This window comes from Mirounga leonina, unplaced genomic scaffold (genome assembly GCF_011800145.1).
Source record: "Mirounga leonina isolate KUSES-001 unplaced genomic scaffold, KU_Mleo_1.0 Mir_481, whole genome shotgun sequence".
Taxonomy (NCBI): domain Eukaryota; kingdom Metazoa; phylum Chordata; class Mammalia; order Carnivora; family Phocidae; genus Mirounga; species Mirounga leonina.
This window is the reverse complement of record NW_023270773.1, coordinates 2,289,318-2,295,824: the sequence shown is the minus strand read 5'-3', so window position 1 is coordinate 2,295,824 and position 6,507 is coordinate 2,289,318.

Sequence of the window (6,507 nt, the reverse complement as noted above, 5' to 3'; positions counted from 1 at the left end):
ATAGGGCAAAGGAATGGATGAAGACCAGACTGGGATCCCGTTGGCTCCAAATAGCTAAAGGGGTGGGCAGTGAATGAGCCCTAGGGTTGCAGAACACCAGAAAAAATACCCAAAATCAATTACGTCTGATCACCTTCTGCCTCTCAGGAGAAGCAGAATCAGGGGGAGACTCTCAGACTGTAACTACCCGGCTCTGTGGGTTTGGCGGTAGAAGGATGGGAAGTCAACTTCCCTGAGATCAGACAGTCTCCACTTGTCCGCAGCTCAGCACCCGCCTGGCCTTGGGCAACGGCCCTGGTTTTAGACCTTGACTACGCATGGTTCAAAGTGCGGGTTTGTGGGTAGTTTCTCTCAGAGCAATGAAACTCCAGCAGTTCCCTACCTATTCTGCCATCTAACAGGCAAGTTGTTGACAATATCGAACTTTACCTGAGCCCTGTGCACCCAGAAAACCGCCGTGGTGAAGAAATCCCCCCAACTTTTTGTTTTCTGAAAAGCTGTGTTCTAGGAAACAGCTTACCTCAAAGAATTACCTTTCCCCATGTGACTTAGATAAGATTCACTCCCCTCTTTCTCAGGACTCCCTTGTTTACCTGTGGCAAGGCCAGACACAGACCCTGAACCTGGTGAGATTAGAAATGTTTGTCTCAGGCGCCTGGGTGGCCCAGTTGGTTGAGCAACTGCCTTCGGCTCAGGTCATGATCCTGGAGTCCCGGGATCAAGTCCCGCATCGGGCTCCCTGCTCAGCGGGAAGTCTGCTTCTCCCTCTGACCCTCCTCCCTCTCATGCTCTCTGTCTCTCATTCTCTCTCTCTTGCAAATAAATAAAATCTTAAAAATAAATAAATAAATAATAAAGTTAAACCTTCATTAAAAAAAAAAAAAAAAGAAAAGAAATGTTTGTCTCCCTGAAACCACAAAGAAAAACTTTTGCTGGTCAGACAACTGAGACTTCCCCTACTGACAATCTCATCTGCAACTTGTTTACCCCTCACTATAAAAGTGTGAGGCTGACCCATTCTGCTGAGACACTCAGATCTTTGGATCTGGGGTGCTCTCCCTGTTGCAACAGGCTACATAAAATCTCCTTACCTGTCCAGTGCATTTTATCTTTGACCCTGGGCTACCTCCTGCTCCGGGCCAAAGCCACCACCCCACACATCACCATTCCAAACCACCCCCTTTACCCCATTGCCATACTTTTCTCCACTTTTCCTCTCTAACCCTACCAGGTTGATCTTGGAAGTTCACATCTTGATTAGTGTCACCTCAAACAGAAAAAAAAAAAAAAAAATTAACATCCAGCCATCAGACCAACTCTTGCTAGGCTGATCACCCTGAATAAATCAGTTTAGAAGAGAAGAATCATTAAAAATAAATGCAGTACCTCTCTGTCAGCCTCCCCGTCTCAAGGACACAAGTTCTGGAAATCACTATTAGAAGGGGCCATGGGTCAAGCACATTCCAGTTTTTGCTCCCAGAAAAGTTTCCCATGCCCTCATGAAGATTTTATTCTGATGATAGGCAGATGAAGACGCAGTACACCAGATATGTAATATATAACATGACAGGTATTAAATATGAAGGAAAATGGGAAGGGGGCAGGCTTCTGTAGGCAGGCTAAGACTAAACCTCTACGTTACATTTTTTAAAGACTAAATCTATAGGGGGAAAAAAGACTATAGATTTAAAAAGACTGAAAGGATATATCACCCAAACATCATGTGGACTTTATCTAGATCCTGATTTAAGTAAACAGCTTATGGGATGACTGGAAATTTGAGCCCCAACTAGATATTGGATATCTAGTTCAATATCTAATCAAAGAACCATATCAAATCAAAGAACAAAATTAAGTTCTTTGCATGTGCTAAAATGATGTTGTGGTTATATTTTATACTTTGGAAGTAAATGCTGAACTATTTGCAGAAGGAGTGATGTGATGTTGGTGATTTGCTTCCAAGAAATACAGAAGGAGGGGCGCCTGGGTGGCTCAGTCGTTAAGTGTCTGCCTTCGGCTCAGGTCATGATCCCAGGAGCCTGGGATCGAGCCCCGCGTCGGGCTCCCTGCTCATGCGGGAAGCCTGCTTCTCCCTCTCCCACTCCCCCTGCTTGTGTCCCCTCTCTCGCTGTGTCTCTCTCTGTCAAATAAATAAAATCTTTAAAAAAAAAAGAAAGAAATACAGAAGGAAAGAGGAGGGTGTGGCTGTGAATGCAAAAGGATTGGCAAAGAGTTGATAATTACTGAAGCTGAGCGATGAGTATGTGGGATCTATTGTACTATTTCTTTTTCTACCTTTGCATTTCCATTGAAAAAGGCTTTTTTTGAAAAAATGCTATAGTGGGCTGAATTGTGCCCCCCCCCCCCATCCTGCGTCCAAAATTCGTATGTTGAAGTCCTCATCCCCAGTTCCTCAGAATGTGACTGTATTTGGAGATGGGGGCCTGGAAAGAGGTAATTAAAGTAAAATAAGGTCCATGTGGGTGGGCCTTCGTCCGTTGTGACTGGTGTCTTTATAAGAAGAGATCATGACACAGACGTGCACACACAGAGGAAACTCATGTGAGAATAGAGCGAGAAGGCGACCATCTACAAGCCAAGGAGAGAGGCCCCAGAAGGAACCAACCCTGCCAACCCCTTGATCTTAGATTTCTAGCCTCCAGAGCTGTCAGACAGTAATATTTGTTGTTGGTTAAGCCACTTAATCTGTGGTGTTTTGTTATAGGAATTTTGTTATGTGGTATTTTGTTACCAGGCAGCCCTGGTAAACTAACACAAATGACTTCAAGAAATAAATGAATTCTAGGGCGCCTGGGTGGCTTGGCTCGGGTCATGATCCTGGGGTCCTGGAATGGAGCCCCACATCAGCCTCCCCGCTCCATGGGGAGCCTGCTTCTCCCTCTCCCTCTGCTTGCCGCTTCTCCTGCTTGTGCTCTCTCTCTCAAATAAATAAAATCTTAAAAAAAAAAAAAAAAGAATAATTTAAAGAAATGCCAGGTGAGTTTGCTGAGTATGGCTTTCTGATTCTACAATATTCACTTTACCAAAGTTGTGAGAGTCAAATGATCACATGTTCACAAAAAGGTGTAAGATGAAAACTACTCATAATGACTAGGATTTCTTGAGGTCTCACTACATGCCAGGCACTAGGGTAGAGCTCTCCTGCCAACAGTTTCATGATCAAGGTAATACCGTACCCATTTCATAAATGAGGTAATTAAGGGTCAAAGAGATTACACAGTCAGGTAACTTAGTTGGAGAGTGAGGTTTCACCCCAGACCAGCTGACTCCATGCAGAACCCCTCGCCCCACCGAGGCCCTGTTTCTTTGGCAGTTTTGGTGGTTTCTTTCTCATCCTTGGGATATCTCATTTAGATCTTGCTGCCAATACCTGAAGTAGGACAATGGGAAGATTCTCTCACAAAGTAAGAGCGCGCAATTCCCTTTTAGTCTCCTCTTCCTGCAGTGCAGCATTAGGAATTTTCATCTTCAAAACCATTGCTGGAATGGGGCTGAATTGGCAGTAGCTGTTACCTTTTATCCAGACACCTCCAGGATCCTCTCGAGGGGAACTCCCTAAAAATCAATAATTCACTTGAAGTAGAGCATTCCTTCATGCGACATCATGTATGGAACTGAGATGGCACTTTACCTGTATTCTGTGGAAACCTGGCCTCTGTTACCATATGGGGCAGCTGTAATTTGCCAATTCCACACTGTCTACATCCTAAGATTCTTAATCTAATGCATACATTATAAATACATGATCAGGAAGGATAATTCAAATGACCACTGTTTAACAGGACTTACAAGGCCATACAAGAAACGGCCCTGCTTTCCTCTTGATCTTCACTTCTCTCCATCCCCTCATTAATATCTCCGTTCAAACGAGGCTAACTTCAGTTCCCCACACCTACCATGCTTCAGCTTATTTCAGGGACTTCTAACATGCTATTCCAATTGTCTGGAATGTTTATTCATTCTTCTTTTCCTTCCATGGTCTCTTCCTCTGAGTATCCTTTCATGAACCTAAAGACTGTAAACTATGGTGACAATCTACCCTTTAGTGTTCTTTTGCCCTTTTTAAGGCAATGTGAACCCACTTCATACTTTCCTAAATTAAACAGTTTTCAACATGTGATGAGTCTTTGTTTTGGCCTCACTGGTTTTCCAAGAGAGTGCCGTAGGCCGCTAGGACAAGATGAAGCAAACCAGGCAAACGTTTTCATTAATTCACATAATGTTAAAAGAGCAAGTGTAAATTGAGTACTCACTATGCATAAAGCTCAATGCTGTGTGATGTATATATTTTCTCACAGTAACTCTAAAACAAGTATAATTACTTCCCCCCTTTTAAAGATAAAAATATGAGCTTTAGAGAACTTAAGTAACTTACCAAAATTACACAGGAAGCGAGACGTAGCCAGGATTTAAGCACAGATCTGTGTGACTTTATTTTATTTTTAAAGATTTTATTTATTTATTTGACAGAGAGAGATACAGCGAGAGAGGGAACACAAGCAGGGGGAGTGGGAGAGGGAGAAGCAGGCCTCCCGCCGAGCAGGGAGCCGGATGCGGGGCTTGATCCCAGGATCTGGGATCATGATCTGAGCCGAAGGCAGATGCTTAATGACTGAGCCACCCAGGCACCCCAGGATAGTTTTATTTTTAACTTCTTGAGGATCCCCCATACTGTTTTCCAGAGTGGCTGCACCAGTTTGCATTCCCACCAACAGTGCAAGAGGATTCCCCTTTCTCCACATCCTCACCAACACCTATTGTTTCTTATTTTAATTTTTTTTTTTAAGATTTTATTTATTTATTTGACAGAGAGAGACACAGCGAGAGAGGGAACACAAGCAGGGGGAGTGGGAGAGGGAGAAGCAGGCTTCCTGCTGAGCAGGGAGCCCGGCGTGGGGCTTGATCCCAGGACCCTGGGACTTGGGACCGTGACCCGAGCCGAAGGCAGGCGCCCAATGACTGGACCACCTAGTGCCCCTCTTTTTAGCCTTTTATTTTTATTTATTTATTAAGATTTTTATTTATTTATTTGACAAAGAGAGATAGCGAGAGCAGGAACACAAGCAGAGGGAGTGGGAGAGGGAGAAGCAGGCTTCCCGCCGAGCAGCGAGCCCGATGCGGGGCTCGATCCCAGGACCCCAGGATCACGACCTGAGCCGAAGGCAGCCGCTCAACGGCTGAGCCACCCAGGCTCCCCTCTGTGTGACTTTAGATCACAGCCTGTGCTGCTCTAACCGTACAAAGAGGTAAGAGAAACCTCATGAGGAAAGGTTGAGACCTATGCCGTGGTGGAGATGCTTGACCCCACAGCCCCCTTTGAGCTTTCTTTCATCTTCTTTCTTTTGCTTTAACCAAGACTCCAGTTAGTAAGGGGCTTTATGCAAATTCCTTACCTCCAGTCCAGTAAGCGGTTTTTCTCACCCTGCCGCACTACACTGAGTCACTCCTCGGCTCCCCCGCCTTCTGGACCTTTCAGGCCCCACTCAGCGCTGCCTACACAGATCATCCATGGTCATCTGGCACAGGGCACAGCCTGGGCCTTAAGAGCCTCAGCCTCGGTCAGTCCCTAGGAACTAAGGAACAACACTCCGCGCGGAGTGGAAACGGGAACGGTCTTCCTGCTCTACCGCCTGTGCTGGGGGCCCCTATGTGCAACCCGCCATTGTGGACTCGTCCCGCCGAGTTCCCCGAGGGCTCTTCTGTGACCCTCCATGCTCAGATGTGAGTGGAAGTGGATCCAACCCGTCCCTAAGTGAGGCTCTTCGTGGAGGCGAGAAGCCCTTTACCGGTGTGATATTCCTTGAGTTGTTTCAGAGGTTCATTCTTTTCTGGCGTCCTAGGTCTGTTGAGATAGGTCCCTCCAGCAGCGCTTCCTTCCCACATACTCTTAGAAAATGGCTTCTCCCTTTCCATGGTGCTTTATATTCTTTTTTTTTTTTTTTTTTAAGATTTTATTTATTTATTTGAGAGAGAGAATGAGAGAGAGCATGAGAGGGAAGAGGATCAGAGGGAGAAGCAGACTCCCTGCCGAGCAGGGAGCCCGATACGGGACTCGATCCCGGGACTCCAGGATCATGACCTGAGCCGAAGGCAGTCGCTTAACCAACTGAGCCACCCAGGCGCCCCTGGTGCTTTATATTCTTAAATGATGGCCCATTGCCTTCCTAAAACATTCGTGGGGTAAGCATCCTGAATCCAAAGATGTTAAATGGGTTACTGAAAGTCATCTCCGAATTAGAGGTATAGGAGTTCTCATCCTGAGATATTTAATGATAGACAAGACTTTCTCCTCAACACTGTTTCACCCGTTCTATTTGTATACTCATTTTATGAATGAGGAAACTGAAGCTTAGCTTAAGTAAAATGGCCAGTGTCACCAAGCAGGTAAGCAGTAGAGGCAAAATTCCAATGCCAAACTATTCCAAAAGCCTCATCCATTTAATCAGATCTGTACTGTAGAACAGAAAACATCAGGGCCGATCTGAT